General features: G+C 37.4%; 1 protein-coding gene across 1 annotated transcript in view; it reads left to right on the forward strand.

Moving 5' to 3' along the window:
• The first annotated feature begins 4,344 nt into the window (after window positions 1-4,344).
• TENM2 (teneurin transmembrane protein 2) overlaps window positions 4,345-18,464 on the forward strand; it is a 2,177,747-nt gene continuing 2,163,627 nt past the window's right edge. Inside the window, exon 1 of the mRNA XM_063447436.1 lies at window positions 4,345-4,586. The gene's annotated coding sequence lies outside the window, so the exon portion shown is untranslated. The remainder of the gene's footprint in view (window positions 4,587-18,464) is intronic.

Consider the following 18,464-nt stretch of genomic DNA (forward strand, 5'->3'; position numbering starts at 1 on the left):
ACTCTTCTGGATTTCCCTTGTCTGTACTGCGTTCCAGGAAGCACTGGTTATTTCAGCCCCAGTGCACTGTGTCACACCCTTGGGGATTTCTGTCCTGAGTCCCCTCGGTCTGTGCTGAATTGCAAAGGGTGCCTTAACTCTGCCTGCCGGACTCCCACTCCAGGTAAGATCCCTGACAGTTGTGCTTCCAACTTCGTAGGAACAGTTTAAGGAAAACCCTTTTTTATTCCAGCATGTGCCCCAGTGCAAAGAACAAGTTCCATAAAGACATGATTGGATACATTTGGTGTGGAGTAACTTGACTAGTTCACACAGAGCCCTGACCTCAACCCCATCGAACACCACTGGGATGAACTGGAACAGAGATTTCTAGCCAGGCATTCTCATCTTTCAGTGCCTGACCCCACAAATGTTCTACTGGATGAAGGGGCAAACATTCCCATAGAAACACTCCAACATCTTGTGGAAAACCTTCTGTAACAGATCACCTGGCACCCGACTGGGTACCTCCATTGATCCAAGTGCTTCCCAAGGGCTCCAAGCACTCCAGTTGACACCATAAGCACTGCATACCCCACGAACCGCCGCAGCTTGGTTGGGGTCTCGCCATCTCCTACCCACCCTGGACCTACGACAAGGCTCTACGCTCCATTGGTAGAACCTCTCTTCCTTCAGAGAAGCAGGAACAAGCTCTTAAAAGAGCTTAGTGATTATAGCCAGGGGAGTATATAGCGTATAGCAATCCCCAGTGTAGATGCAGCCTTTTCCTCCACACATGCGATGAGGCTCTATGTTGAGGGTAAAACAGGAACCCAGCAGTCTTAGGGTTTATTCTCTCTTATATACAGGTTTTCCCACAAGGTTAATACCCACGTGGACCTTGTGGAACACAGGATACAAAGTTGCAAAAACCAGGACAGACTTGTACATTTAGACACTCCCAACTACTGCACACAAACCCTCCCCTCTGCTTGGGAGATAATTGAGATAATTGAGCAAGATACTGTATTAACTCAATTAACCCCAAGCAGAAAAACAACACATGTTTACACATTTCTCATAACATCAAATTTATAACTTCAATTCACATAAACTTACATTTTCTGATCGGGCATAATTATGGTAACAACATTGGGGGCCGTTCGTGCAAATAGTCAATGTGACGTTCGTATTGTCAAACACTGTTCGACTACTGTCGAAGCACCGAAGTCCCAAAGAAGGTAAGGTTCAGCGGTGTTCGTGCCGTCGCGTGTCCGATTTTAATTCCATAAGCTCAACGGCAAAACACCACTGACCGTGTTTGACTAAACAGGATGGCCGCCACCACGTGTTCGACTATACGAACAGCGACCACCCAGTCATTTGTCTATTAGCTTACAGTTAACTACCAGCCTGGGAGGTAAATGGTCTGCATACTCCCCTTGCGTGTTGTGCGGCTGTTCGGTAGTTTGTTCAGTAAATTTCATTTACTGAACCACATTGTAAAAAGACACGAACAAGCCTTTTTACAGGGAGAAAACAACGTTTTAGCATATGGGCCATAATCCTGAGGCAAAAGGCTGGCAAACAGACCCCTCCAAAACCCAGTGGCGAGGTTATTTTCACCACACCTTCTTAAAAGAGTGGAACATGTTATAGTTGCAAAGTGGGGACCAACTTCATATTAATGACTATGTATTTAGAATGCAATGTCATAAAAGTCCATGTTGATGTAATGCACAAGTGCCCAAATACTTTTGTTAATATAGTGTATTTCATAAACCCCTGCTTGGTAGTAGTTTATAGCTCAGAACTCCTTTTATAAGCTTTGGGCATTGTAGAGATGCTTCAATTTTTTTTTCAACTTTTTTAAGCAGACTGTCTAATTAATACATGAAAAAATAGAAAGCATTGCTGATGCTGAATGTCTCTAATATATTAAACTTACAAAGTTCATATTGTATCCTTTCTTTTATTGAAGGATTTTTTATATAATATATTTTGCTGCTGAAGTTGTAGAATCAATAGTACATGGTCACTTTCTGATGGCTTACTTTCATTATAGATCTACATATGTTCACAAGTCTTTAATAATTATACTATCTTGTCCATAGGAAAATTATAACTAGAACATGTTCTGTACGTCTTGGGAAATTCTAATGTGCATGGTGTCTTTGACAGCATCACAGATAATTGGAATCTCGAGTCATGAGGTTATAATGGCCTAAAGTAACCACTGGGATAATTCCTCTAGCACTTGTTTGATATTTATAGCTGTACCTGCTGAAAGAGAAATAATATCTGCATTAGAACATAAATTTGTTCTTACACATTCTAAAAAAAATTGTTGACATTTTCTAATTTATCAGAAACAGCAGTTAATAACCTGAAATTATTTTTCTCATTCTAGTAAATGTACACTGCTATATTTTATCCAACTCAGATTTGCATATGAGACAAATGTTCTTTCTCATGGTAAATATTGGAAATTTAAAGAAGAACAAACACTAAACTCTCAGTTATGTAAATAGATCTAGTTACTCAAGAAATCATTATTTATTATGTCACAATAGCAATAACCATGCAATAAAAATCTTTAAAAGAAAATTCTAAATTCAAGGCCTTTATAATTGCACAATATGACACGTGCTTAAGAGGTCTTTTCAAGCATATTAATTCATAAATAATTATCTTCTCTGTGTTCCTACATGCCTCTTGTTGGAGTGTTTTTTTTTTTAAAGTCAGAAATATAGAAAATGTGTTTCAAATAAATGTTCTATATGTTAATACATGTATGTTCTTGACATATTTACATGAACAAGTCTGATCCAGGACAGATCTACCCCAACAATGCATTTAATCAAAGTTTTGAGATTTTACTGCAAATTAGTTTCTTAAAATATAAGATGCCTTATTGCTTTTGTTACATCCATGGCATATCACTGATTTAATGAGCTTGCTTCCCATAAAGCTGTGACATCATAAAAGTTGCAGTTCTGAGAAGAGTATTTTGATTGATTTTGAACAGAGTCACAGTGGAAGGCCACCTGGGAGACCCACTGTGGAGTGGAGTATCAGTAAAGAGGGTTTGATTAATTTTAAAATCAAGCTTATTTAATAACAATTCTTATGTTTATATTATCATGATCAACTAGTTAATAGTTATACTAATAGTTAGATACTGCATGTTTCCAAAATCACAATATAGTACTTTTACATAACACAATATATTACTTTTTATTAATGTGATCTAGTCACAGTATTCATCAATTGATTACAGAATATGAAATTCCCCAGCAAATAAGAGCCAACACTATTATATATTAACACACACAAAACACACACACACATTAATGATTTTCAAAATGCAAAAAATAAAGCATTTTTTATTAATCTATAAAGAAGAATCGGATCCCCACATACATTGCCTCTCATTCCTACAATCAGTGTAGAGATTATGTCTGCCTATTGTGCTGCAATGCCCAAAATAAAGAATCTAAGGATAAATGCAAAACATTTTATTATCCTCTATAGGAGGCAAGAGAGTTTACGCAAGAATAAATAAATACCATAACCAGAAGTACATGGAAATTACAACTGTATAAAACGAATTACTGAAAATAAATAAGCAGTAGGCGTTCTTGCCTTTACCTAACACTTATTTTCCAGCTAATGCCAATTTGAGGCTCCACCTTTTCTTAACATTCCTACAAACATTAAAAAAAAACATCTTTATTGGACTCATATTGATGTTTGAATGTCTGTTGCACGTAGTTAGCCTAGCCAGCTCTGGAAAAGGTGAGAGAGAAAAAAATAGCTTGCATGTTTTTCGTCTGGGTTACAGGGAGCAAGTGTTGAATTGCTGAATAAAAAGAATCTGTCCATAGTTCTGAGGATAAGGGAGCTGAACCTGGTGTACTAGAGCAATTGCTGTCCTTGGTCCTGAAGCCGATGGACCAAAGCAGTTGATGCTGAAGTTGACTAGCTGTCCGGGGTTTCAGAAGCCGAGAGAAGATATAGAAGCAGCCCAGCGATTTGAAGAGGCTTAACTGGTTGTGAATAGAGAGGGAGCTGTCCTGGGTCCTGAAGCTGACCGACTCGTCTAGAGCAGTAGCTCTCTAAGGTTCAAAAGACGACGGAAAGGAAGGTTGCCGGTCTGAGCGTTCCTAGGTTCAGAAGCTAAACAGAGCAGCGGCTATCAAGGCACTGAAGCTGAGACTGTGTATCACGTCTGGGCTCTGCTCTGCTCTAGACGTTCTCCCTGGCCTTGTAGCGCAGTGGTAGCTCCCAATCTGCTATGCATGTAAGCGTTCTAGCTGGAAGCCCAGGGATTGGACGTCCTTCTCATTCAGTCTGCGTCCTGTCTTGATTCCGAAGCAGCTTCTACAATACACAGAGCTGCTGCGGGTGGCTTGCTTTAATAGTAACAGAGCGCTCACGTTCCTGTACTGGAGGACTTTAGAGGGGAAGAGGTACCCTGTTGTAGATTGTGCTATGGGATATCATTGTGCTGTTCAACTCCTGGAACACTAAACGTGGCAGAGAGAGGGGCAGGCGGTTAGAAGTTACCGCATAGAATTGCAGTAGTGAACCTGCAGGACTATCTGGTAATATTTTTATATCTATATCTCCTAAATAGTGTTTGTGATTAAATATATATATATTTTATTTCTGTGATCCTTCGATCAGACTGTGCAGGTGTTTTATATTGCAATTCACATTCATTGGCATGTGCAGCTTTGCAACTTCATGTGCACTGTCAGTTCAGAGTTGCCTTTAATGAGTGGGAAAGGGGATGGGGGATATGAGCACTTTAGAACTCAAGAGTTGTATGTGTTTAAGTCTTTTCGTTTGATGTCAGTTCTTCTTATTGGTGTCTTTGACTGTGATGGTCAAATGAGCTTCCATTATGATTTATTTCATCCTTGAGATGTGCCTTCTAGATCAGATCTAATGTGCTTGGATTTCTGCACATTGTAGAGGGCTGTGCAGGTGCTATACAATACTATGGGCAGCATTTGTGGTGAATTGGAATACAGTTATCTGTATTCCAAATGTAATGGGGGATGCTGTTTTGCATCATTGCAGCAGGAGGCAATAATGGACAGCATTACTCGATCTGTTTGGAAAGGATAATAAACATGTAAGTGCTTCAACTGCATATCGTGCTGTCTTGTCCATTATGATTGAGCTGCTGCTAAATTGCACTTAATCATAAATCTGGGACTCCAAAAGTGGGCAGGAACGATTTTTGCTTAGTGGTCATGATATTGCTAAAACAGTGTAGAACATTTGTTAACATCATGCCGACACTCTATTAGATCAACAGGAGTATGTAACCCCTTAGTGACAAGAATCTGTGTGCACAAAACAACCTGACCTAAGTTGCCTGGAAGCACGAGTTTTGGAGGTAATTTATATTCATAGTAGCAGTCTATGAATGTATATTAACAGGTGTAGATCATCAATTGGCAAATTTAAAATGCATTAATAAATATTTAGTATAACATACACTTTTCTAAATTTATATTACTGACAACTCAAGCAAAGAAAACACAAAATGAGCTGTCAATAAGTAATGACAGACTGGTATCGTTTAAAACAAATCAATCCTGTTTACAGTGGAAAAAATGTGTTAACTAAGGCATTATTGATTATGTCAAACAGCTTCTGCACAGTCCATCCAGCAAATTTAAAAGGCCATGCATTCTTTTCAAATCATTTGTGTTGGTTTTGGTATTAAACACACACACTGAAGGTGAACATTGCTACATACCAATGTCACTGTGATATACTAGTATGTTGGCTGATGGCCATGAATTTGCCAGAGTACTTTTATTGCATGTTTAAGAACTTCAAAAAAATGGATGATACTATATCCAAGTAAAGCAATTTTGTTAGACTTTACAACTTTTCCACTGTTTTGTTTATGTTTCTTAGCAACTGATCTGAGTAATATTTAGCATATCTGTAGACAAATGTTCACAAATATAGTTTTGTGTTGATTCATCAGTTAAATTTGACTTGTGTTCCGTAATTACATACTGAACTATCAGCTCTTTGACCTGACTTTTAGCTTTTCAGAATTTATGAAATAAAACAGATTCATGATTTATTGTACTGCTGATAGGTTGAGTTAGACCTCCATTAAAAAAGAATATTGCATAAAGTCATCAGTTTTCTAAAATGACTTAATTATGAATGGCTTTAGACATTTTCATGGTTCTTCTATTTAGTGGTGTAATGAATATACAATTCTGTTACATTACTTCATAAAGAACATACTTCATTAAGTTGTATTCATACTCATAGCCATTTACTTCTAGATATACAAATATATATTAATTTTTAACTTTTTCTGCTGTATACAGGCCTAGTTGGGGTCAACCACAAACAATTTAGTAACAATATCAACCACTCGTTTTTATAATTTAGTATTTTAAGGTCCTTTCCAATCTGTATTTGTATATTATTTTAACACTTTTTTTTTCTGTTTCGTTACAAGCTTCAAATTAATGTAAACAGACTGTTCAAATTATACCCTCTTTCTGTGCTTGACTTCAAATAGTAATTCAACCGCATGATTTATAAGCTTATGAATATGAAATCCCTGTTGTTCATATTCTCATTGGTTACTTTTTTGAAAGAACTTGCATTAACAAACAGCTCAACAATGGTCAACAATTTAGACATGGTCAATAGATTTAATTGTTAGTCCTATAATAACAATGGAGATGATAAGTGATCTTTATGACTTTGGTTGTGCTAGGAAGTTGATGCCAGATCTTGGAAACAGCAAACCACACCACACCAATGTTTACATAGAAATGTGTGATTAAAAGACCGTATTGATGATAGAGTTCAGATTAATTTAAGCTTTCCATAAGGTCACTTGGTTAAACAAGCACTTTTTACAATAGTAGTGCAGAGGGCCTTTCAGATTACACAGTTTATATATGTATTAAGGCCGTTTGGCCTGTAAATGTGGGAGGGGCATGTACTTTTCCTACTTAAAGGAAACCCTTACCTTACCTTACCCCACCCCTTCTGTGGTCTAGCGATTCGCATGTGACTACTTCCGGGTCACATGTGGGTTGCCATTATGCTGTTTCTCCACATGGTTCTTAGCGTAGGACACCGAACCTGGCCATGCTGGGACACCAGGTGCCTGACACAGCATCTCCCCCGCCAACTGTGATACTCCATTAGGAGGAGATCCAGTGGTAAGTGACCCGACTTGTGTAGTTACCAACAACAGACTTCACCACATGTCCGCTGATCGCCGCTGTTCCATAATTTACAACTGGTACCTCTGCCCCCCTGCAGGTTCAGGATAAGCTCCCTGGAGTTTAATATAGCCTGTCATCGGCATTTAGCCTTGGAGAGGTAGGCGAACCTTTCCATCACTCGCTTCCTAATCCTTATGATCAGCTTACCTAGATGTACACTAAGGAATGTCTGTGTTTTAAAACTCCCGCGCTTTCCTAATTTAAATGACCAGCTTAACTGTAAGCAATATAGATGGATAAAAGCCAGCATTTATCAGCACTACATATTACTTTAACCTACTAGGGCATGAGTAATGTCACAGCATACTCTGGTACAAATCAACTTGGTTATATAGCTTGTTTCAATTCAATCGCTACAAAGTGTACTGTATCAATGGTTACTGTATAAAGTCTAATCCAGGACTTTATCACATGATAACTTTCTGCTCCGTTTCCTGTCATATCGTTACTTTATTTTGTTAATATGTCTTAGGCAGTTCTACTCCTAGCTAAATATTATCTAGGTGGGTACATGGTATATATTTTCATTATAGGACCTGGTGCTTATTGCTTTACGTTTCACTAGTTTACGTATTTTACTTGCTAGGAAGTTGTCTGATGCTAGTTGCGAACAATGTTAACTTGTAATGATAACATGCAATCTAATCTTTCGACGACAATTATAGAAAAAAAATATATATAGTGATTTACATAAACATATTCTCATGACCACCTCCCCCCCATCCAAACTGCTGCTAATGTGAACCGTATAGGATTTATCTATCCTATACATATTATATTGGTTTCTTAAAACACCTTAATCTAAAGTCGACACTACTTCACTAACATCTTTTAGCATATACTATGCTCTCTACGCCGTTAGTCCAGTCATTTTAATAGATCACGGGCTATTATCTGCATCTATAGGGAACTCTAAGATTAGCCACCAGTTTGCAGGGCAGTTTTGCTCCTACACTTGAACGGGATTATATTAGGAATAGGGTCCACGGATGACCCCACGATTATGTATCATACTTCCGACACGCAGTTTTGTTTTTCATTAATTAGCTTCCAGATTTTTAAATACGCCTCTATAACACTCTTCTGGTGTAAGCCTATCCTATAAATAAATGTTGCTTTCATAAATCACTTACACTCTCAATTCTATACTACATCACCCCGGTTTTAGGCTTGAATGCCATGTAATATTGTTCTCTTATATGATGTACACATTCCCAACGCTAGGAATTGTCCTTCTCGTATTGGTCCCCCTCTTTCGTTTGGGACCTCAATTTCACTATCCATTACATTACTCCTCATTCTCCTTATATGTTCATCTAGATAAACATGATTTCTATATGAAGATTTCACTCAATTACACCTCTAAGGCTCACCTGGCGTATTCCTATACTCATACTACTAAGTCTCAGTTCTTTAACCTAATTCACCTGCTGGCCAATTCCCCATACTGCTTAATCGTGTCAACACTGTATGTTCTAGGCTCTTTGCACTTATGTTACTACTATTCCATTTCTAATATAGGAATACTGTGTCTTGTATATGTTTCTATTTTCAGGGTAATCCGGGTCTTGGACACTTAACTAGTGATGAGACGCTATCACTAGTTCAGTATAGAACATTATCTAAAATTCTCGACTTGGTGTATATCCTCATGAATTACTAAGGTTAGGCTCCTTATCATAAATCACCTGCTGATGGCTTCCCACACTGCTTACTTTAATGCGACTCTGTTTAGTATACTCTCTTGCCTTAAATAGGCCTACTGTTTTAACTTAGATTTGTTTTCTACCCTCAAGGAGGTCCCAGGTCATTGGCCACATATGGGCTCAGATGACTTTAATAATGCGGTATTATATGTTACAGAGGCAGGGCCGCCGGGCTCCAGCATAAACACGGGGCCCCAAGGCTCCAGCACAAACACAGGGCCGCCAGGTACCAGCATGAACACGGGGCCGCCGAGCTTAGTGACCTCTAACATACTCCTCGTATATTTTATCATACCACTAGATTCATAATTTAGGACTACTGCTTTCACTTATATCTCGTTTATTATACTATAATACAGTTATAAGTTTAAAGCAGTAATGTGGCAGGAACTATGAGGTTCCTTCTGTTATACTAATATGTATTAAGTCATGGGGTGTTAAAAAAAACCCATTACTTTCCAAGGGGCTTGTATATTTATGCTGACCCTCGCTAGGTTCTCAATATACAGTCAAGCATACGTTGCATAAGTCAATACTAAAGGACCACTATAGGCACTTCAGCTTAATGAAGTGGTCTGGGTTCCAGGTCATTGTTATATTATCATATTATTATGCTAATATGTCATCATTAAGTTAAGCCACTTCTCCTCATACTCATAGAAGCCACTATGGCTGGCCAACCATGGCTTAGTTAACTGTTTCTACAACTATGTTTTGATCATTCAGGGCAAATTCACTACTCATATATTCAGCTGATGGTTGGCTTCCAAAACACTTGTTAACTCAATTACAATTCTACTGAAATTATCCGTCCAATTTTTATTGTCTACGTAATTTCTGTCTACCCTAGTTACTTAAAATTTCTGTTTATCCCATATTGCTACTCTTCCATTGCTCCACCTATTCTACTCTGAGTAATTTCTCCCATTTATATGTTGGTTTTATCAACATGACCCTTGCATCAATCATTGCTATGTTATAGTATATGCTATAATTGCTTATATAAATCTTGTTCTACGACATTGCACCAGTCAGCTATGGTATTAACCCCTCAATTGTGCAAGGTATATATTTGTTTAGTTTCTTATATATTTACTACATTACCTTAGTCATTGTATGGCTCACGTGTATGGCAGATTCCAGATTATCATTTGTACACGGTATTCCCTCTCCATGTTATAAGGTATTTCAAGTTTGGACCCTTAGTGGTCTCCCAGTGATTGCTGTCACCTAAGTCTCTCCATTCCTTACTAATTTCAGGTCACAGGAAAGTGGTCCTTCGTTGCCTCTATGTTTACCACGACAAGTTAGTCAACAGGTATCACTCAGCCTTATCACTCTTATCGGGGCACGCAAAACCTAAATTTCCTTGCTTATTTAACGATACATGGGCCAACAAAAAGCTTGCCTCTTTATGTTTGACCCGTGCACGTATACATTCTACCATTTTTCTTAAATTATGATACAGGCTCATCTACGCCCCTTTTGCTTACGTATTCTCTAGCCGAGTATTAGTACAGCACATTAACAACATTTGCTATCATTTCGTTACTACGGTTTACTTTTGCCACCTTAAACTTAAACACAAACACATATATATCTCATTCATGATAAAGTGTCAGAACATTAATCAAGAAAATCAGGACTCAACCCTTCCATTAGTCTGGTCTCCCTTTACCCTTGGGTGGGCCCTTTTTGCCCCTAACACAAGTATTAAGGCCATTTGACCTAGAATTGTGGGATGGGCATGTATTTTCCCTACTTAAAGGGAACCCTTACCTTACTCCACACCGTCTATGGTCTAGCAATTTACATGACCCTCCCTCCACTCCCACTACTAACATATCTTCATTTTTCTCCCTTTACCCTTCGGTGGGCACTCTTTTTATTTCTGGAACTACTCTTATACTTTTTTATATGGAATAAATAAAAGCTAAAGTTTACTACTTCAACCAAGTCCCAGGAGTGCGCTTGTTTCTACACCCATATCTACCTTTGCCACTGGGCTCTACAAAAGTCTCCCTGGAGTGCAAGCTACTAAGATAGATAGATAGATAGATAGATAGATAGATAGATACCCACACATGCACTAAATGTTATCTGCCAGGTATTTCAATAGGCATATTGGCATATTGCTGGGATTGTTATCCATGACAGTATTCCCATTAATTGAGGTTTAAACCTTAAACAACCACCATGCATTACAGGGAACAAATTATCTTCTGCAGAGCTAGAACAAACATTTGTCATTTTGCCCGAGATGAATTGAAGTTATACCTTTTCATGGCAACTTCTATTTACCGTTTATTTTAAACATTGTAACTTATATACAATTTCATTATTTTAATGTACCCTTTAACCAAAACAGCAAACAGTATTTGACCATGGTAAGTGTAATCTTAGGTCTGCCCTAAATTTGAATGAACCCTAACGTCTGCACAAAAGTACTTACAGCAACCCTAACACAAAACTTCATGCCAACACCAACCCTAAACATGACAACAACCCTAAAACTAATAAAACAGTAAATGCCATCTCTGATATCTAGAGAAATTCAATATAATCAACCTCAGTGTCACACATACACACACTACTTTAAGGAGTATATTATGGTTTCATATGACATACTGCACTATGTGACTGCAAGGAGCCCTAAACACAGCACAGTACCACCCTACCCAATTTTACTGGTAGCTTTATTACTGTTGTAAAAGTCTTGCTGGATTGAGAGTTTAATGGGCCTAGAGCCTAGAGCTGAAAGTTCCAATGGTCTAATGAGAGAAGTTTAATTGACATATCAATTGCCGCAGTAGCTGTTCTGATTTGCAGTTCAAGTGTGAAGCGACCAATAGAGGAATAAAAAAGGACAATTGAAAATATATTTATAGATTATATATTTACTATAGCTTTCCTTCTATTGGTTATTTTTTCTCACTTAATAACTAACATTTATATTATGTATATATTTTCCAGTACACCAATCGGACCATTTTTGTTCTATTTTATTTTGTTTGTCTAAATCGTTTTTCTGTTTATTTTTCATGGACGATGTTCATAGGAGCTGAACCATCAAATGAACAGAAGTCGGGGGTCCCGAACTAAGTTTCATTTTTGGAAAAGCCAACTGAATTGAATTTTTCTGATATGCCCATATAGACAGACAAATACATGTACATTTACATAATGTTATTGAAAAGCAATACCCTATGAGACCCTATGGGTAATAAGACTGCGTTTCTTAAGAATTTTTAATAAATAAATAAATAAATAAATAAAATTAAAAATAAACTCTGTTTTGGCAATGAAACAATACCCTTAAAAATTGGTGATTTTATCTGGGAAAAAGTGATTTGATTTAAAGAACTTGTAAGTCCTTTGAGTAATGACTTATTAAAAGAATAGGCTCATTTTTTTACAATCAAAATCTGATCTAACACGAAGCATTGATCATGGTTTCTTGACGAAATAAAAATCCTCGGAATTACATCTGTAATAACTGTTTAAACTGTTAAAACAAAGTTTATATAGATATTGCATTGCCTCTGATTAACTATATATGCAATTGTTCGACATTTCCTGCTTTTTATCATGATTCTTACAATGAACAATGAATCATTCAATACAAAATAAGGTAATCTTTATTTTGAGTACTGTAAAATTTAATTATTTTAGCATATTTTCCTAAAGTTTTTGTCAAAAGTTCAATACAGGGCATATTGATTCTCTAACAATGCATAATTTTGTTGAACCACAGCAGCATTAGTTAATGAGCTAGTTACTCCAGCTCAATGCAGAGAGTACAGGAACCAAACCTCTCATGGCTGTATAAATAGGTCTCTTTTCTACTTATGTGGTAGTATATGCTCCATGATAGAATGATGTAGCTTGTTTTAACAGGTCAAGAGTTTATTGTATGCTTATCACGCCACTTTTTAGAAGGGTTACACAGGGAATGATCAGTCTCTTAATGGAAATCCAGAACATGCAGCACAAAGGTCTCAATGGTTGTACCTTCTTTCAGTGACCAGAAGATAATAGTATATGAGAAGGTAATAATATGAGTTGCATAAGAAGTATTATGCTTAAGCAAGTTAGGCAGGATAGGTTAGGCCCATTTTTAAAAAATTCCTAATTGCCAGTGGAACTCATGTAGTGATTAGCCACTTCACATCAGAGTTTACTGAGCCTCATATATTGCCTTCTTTTCTTCTTATATACCCTATTAAATTCCGCCATGTTACATATCCTAAAAACTCACTCCTTACATGTCACATACCCTATAAACTCCCTCCCTCCATGTCACAGACCCTACTAACTCCCTCTATTACATATCTTATCAACATCCTCCATGTTGCATACCCTATTAAATTCCTCCGTGCTACATACCCTATCAACTTCCTCTATGTAACATACCCTATAAGTTGCCTCCATGTTACATACCCTATAGGTTACCTCCTTCCATGTCCCATATCCTATATATTCAATTACTCCATGTCACATACTCTATTAACCAACTCTGTCAATGTCAATTGCTCTCCAAACTACTCCAATCATACTAATAATGGCAAACCTCCCACTATATTACTATCACTTTTTCCACAAAGCCACTGCCGTCACGCTATTTACTGGCCAATACCTACTTTTCTATCTTATGCATTACTGTCCCCATCCCGGTTTCCTCCCTGTTTGTCTTCTTACTTTTCTTGGACCTGGTGTTTATAGCAGACAGCCAGGTGTTCAGTTGTGCATATGATATCACATATCCCCACCTACTGTCCTATAATAGGCTTACCATTTCAGGCATGTGAGAAGAACAAAAGTAAAATACATTATTTTCACATGCAGCAAACACAGAGGTAGGGATTTGTAATAAAGGTGTTATAAAGGCTAGTAGTAGCTATTAAGTACCAAGCTATAAAGTACCAAGTGGTTCTCAACTTTTTTTTATTTTTGCAGGCTCACTACCAGTAATATCTGCTTGCAAAGATAAAGACCTCTCACTGACTAGCAACTTACTAGTAAAGCACAGGAAAAAAAAAACACTCCCAGCTTATTTAATAAAGTGAGAATTGTTGGGAAGTCAATGTTAATTTCAAATGTAATGCCAAAATAGCCAACAAGAAACAATCTCACAGCAAGTTCTTTAGTGAGAAGCTGCAAAAAGAAGAAATGAGATTTAAAATAAGCTGTTGTAAGTTTGGTTAACTTGGCCTAAAATGTTAAATCTGCTTGGAATTAATACAAGTTCACATTTAAATGACTTATCCTGTTTATTTGGTAAGAAAAAACCCAAAACAGATAAGGTATATGGATTTGTAAACAATGGCTGCTTGTATCATGAAGTAATAAATTCAACTTAATTTTACATGCCAAAGCCAAATTAAAGCAAGTGTAATACTTAACTGCATCATGTTCTTTTTAACAAGTAACACTGTCTGCCCAACGTATATTTATATTCAGGTTGCTGGCAGAGCAAACTGGAACCTAATATGCAAGTATTTTTCATATTTGCACTTTCATGAAGATTGATTTTAGTCTTGGGATTTTGTTTTAGCTATTTGGTAAGTCAGAAGTCTTAGCCCCTTCAAGTTGCCAAAAGTTCAAGTTGCAAAATTAAAAACAGAATGTACAGCGACGGCTACCCGCGACCTAATAATTCGCTTTCAACACAGAAAGGACAGGGCCGCAACCCTGGCAGCGGCTAGAAACCGGGCACAACTCACGTTTGAGGGCCACGCCTTGTCTTTCTTTGTGGATCTCATGGGAGGCACGTTGGCCTGGAGGGGGTCGTTAAAACCCTTCACAACGTTACTCAGACAAAGGGACATACCATACAGATGGCGCCCTGACCGCTCCCTCCTAATCCAGAGGGGCGAAGACAAACATGTGGTACACGACCTCTAGGTGAGCACGGGACTTACTTCAGGCTTTGGGCCTACCACAGGACACCATGCACCGCACGGCACCCCAGACGACCACAAAGCTTCCACACAGCTGGGACCCTGAATGGGTATCAACTTTTGTGCCGCGACGACACAGGCAGGAACCTTCTGAAGGAGCCGGCACCTAGAGACCCGGAATGACCCACGAACTGTTTTCCTGACTCTATTGGGACAGTGCATAATGTATTGTTTAGCCATAATTATTTGGCATTTTGACTCACCATTTTGACTTACCATTTACCTAGCCCTTTCTCAGCCTAATTTATATTGTTTTTGTTATCTCTAGTGATCAGTCGAAATACGTTTTATTTTACCATGGTGACCGCACACGCGGCCACCTCTCCGCTCTTATTACTCTTTGATACCACAGTATGACACACTAACCCCCCCTGTCGGTTAAGAGGACCCACGGGGTGACATGCGAGGGAATAGCGAAATGACACATAATTACTTATGTAAAGCAGCAGCTTAAGACGACAAGACTTACATATGACTGCTTGCACGACACGGACGTACACAATTATTATTATAAACATTGACCCAGAATATACAGAACGCTGATAATTTAGTCAGATTTATAACAAGACCTAACACCGTTTAATGGTAGGAAAAACTACCCCTTAGAGCGGAATACATGACCCTGACGCGTAGCTCAAAGTTTGAATCTCCCCGCTACTTATTATAATAACCAGCAAAAGATTACACAGCAAAGGGCACTACCATAGGGCAGGTGTAATGATGCACTGATATAATTAATTTAGCTAGCTTAGCATAATAAAAATGCCACTCTTGATAACTCGGCAGAATGTGTGTAATCATGCTAAGATGTCTTATATATACATATTAACTAGTCAGGCATTGTATACCTGTACTTACTTATCTCTGAGTGAAGTGAAATTATATTATGTTTCATAATCTAAGCTTGTCGATACACTCGTGACTCAACACAACAGAAGTGTGACGCAAACGAGTATTTATCATGTTTATTAGTTTAACAATGTTCTTAGCGCGTTATATTTACTTATAAAAAATAAAATGTGCAGTTTATCTTTGCCGTGACCATGTATGCCGCTGAAATGCCTGTAACCGCTGTTGTGGCGCTACAGAATACTCTGTTTTGTAATCTAATGCACAAGAAAAATAAAGAATTAAAAAAAAAAAACAGAATGTAAAGTATCTATGACTTTGGCATTTCATTTTCAGTGACATGATTATTGGCCTGGTCCATGTTGTCCTTTAACCCCTCTATGGGGGATACTGTGTCAGAGATATCATAGAATTTGTCCAATCTCTTGTCCTAAAGGAATTTAAGATTAATAACTTTATAGCCCTAACTCTCTCAGTTGTGTATCCATAGGTAACAATGTATGTGTTGATCATTCCTACTTTTTTCACAATACATTTTGAAAGTTGAGCAGTACATACTGCGTGTAGCATTGAAGCATTCACATTCGAAATTGGCCTGTAAAATAATTCTCCAGAAAATGCCAACTTCTATAGAGGATTTGGGTCTATATTAAGCAACTATATATCTTACTAAGATTACCATTTTTGGTTTTGCCTTAATGTCTGATATTTTAAATGTAGTACAAATGGTGTGTTTTTATCATGGTAGCTGTTATACAAATGTTTGTAATGTGGGTATATATTATCCTACTATACTATCTGTAGAGCAGTGGATCCCAAACAATTACTCATGGCCATGCAAAAGTCCAAGTTTTAACAGCATTTGGAATAAAAAGAGAAACACATAACTGTTGCTAAGCCACAAGAACTGGTTTGGGAACCACTGGTTTAGAGTAATATCTAAAGAGACTTTATAACTATATCCATATACAACAACTTAAAGGTTTACTCCATCTCCATGAACATAATTTGAGATGACTATGATGTATGCAGTTTCTCTATGCACCATTTTGCTATGAAACACTGCACATGCAGAGTTCCACCTGCCCCTGCTTCCAGATGTGTAACAATCTTCTGCATCATCATTGGGGCATCATTGAGAGAACCAGCTGAGAACATGAGTTCTGTGTATACTGGACATCTGATGTCAGCACGCACAGCATTCTAGAAACAGTTGTTTAATGATGGTGTTTTGTTACTTGCATTTAACATACAACTTTTGGCAATCATCATCATATCATCTCTAATGTTTACAAAAACATATATTTTCAGTTATTTTACTGCGGTTTGAAAGATGTTACTAGTTACTTGTAAACAGTACTTATCCATAATAATTATAATGTTTTGCCATTAGAGCTAAAGTTCCTTTATTATTATATATATGCTATCTGAATTATAGATTGTGTTGCAGTCTTTGCAGATGTTCTACATTTATTGACTCCTGATTGATATAACAGTCTGCTACAATTATACACTGGATTTGAAAAAAAGTATAATCTAAAAGTTGAACTGGGTTGTTTTCACAACAAGGTCCTGATATTTGTTATATATAGTGATATTATGTTTGAGATGGTCATAATGAAGACCCCTAATTCTATAACTATGTTATTTGAACATTCTTTAAATTAGCTCATATAGTATGTGATATTTACCACCCTAATACACCCAACTCTTGATTTTCAAGTTTGTTCTAACTATAGGTCAATGTTTCACTAGGTCAGACCTTTAGAGACATTCTCTTTCAGGATGGCCTGCAAAAGTGTATGAATTCTGAGGTGCGTGTTTTTTCTTATTACCAAGGTTTTCCATCTCTGGTGTCTTGGAAATATGAATTTAAGTTTGTACATGTGATCAAATGCTCTATTCCTTTACATATGTGTTTGTTCTTGAAGGTAAAGGCCATATCACTCACACTATACACTATTTTTCTAAAAAAGTGCACATAAATTAAGAGGATCTCAATAACATATGTGATCATGATACATGTTGTTGTGACAGCATTTGGTATTACTACAAAACAGAGCTCTATATATTAAACATATTGATAACACTTGGTGTTATGATAGAGATGTGCTATGATTAAACTAACAACACTATAGCATGAGTGTGATGTCCCCATTATGTTTTAACCAATGTCACTTTTATCAGGGCAAAAGTTAAACTACAAGGCATCTTGTCTGTTGCCTTTAAAAAAGCAGTAAGAGATGGTGTTCGGGGAAACAGAACCACAGAGGAGGGTGGATCAGCAGGAGAACATTGAAATGGACAAGCCAATAGATGTAGTGTTTACCAATGGCAGCCCCAGTAATAATTCTAGACATAAAGAGTGCTGAAAAAAGGTGTTGTGAACTGCCTGATGACTGCCAAATCTTTAAAATCTGTAATATGGTTAAACATCAAACAAGAGTTGTGTTTTTGGCCTGAAGAGTAGGTACACAGGTCGACTGGGCCTGAAATCTCACATTCTTTTATTTGCATTAACCATATGGGGGCTGCCATTAGTAGAAACAAAAATGCATAGTATCTGGAATACTGTTTGAAAGTGTTTGCCTTAATTTTTAATGTTGACTACTGGTAAGTAGTGTTGTCGCGAACCCGGAATTTTCGGTTCGCGAACGGCGAACGCGAACTTCCGCAAATGT

The sequence above is a fragment of the Pelobates fuscus genome, chromosome 3 (genome assembly GCF_036172605.1).
Source record: "Pelobates fuscus isolate aPelFus1 chromosome 3, aPelFus1.pri, whole genome shotgun sequence".
NCBI lineage: Eukaryota > Metazoa > Chordata > Amphibia > Anura > Pelobatidae > Pelobates > Pelobates fuscus.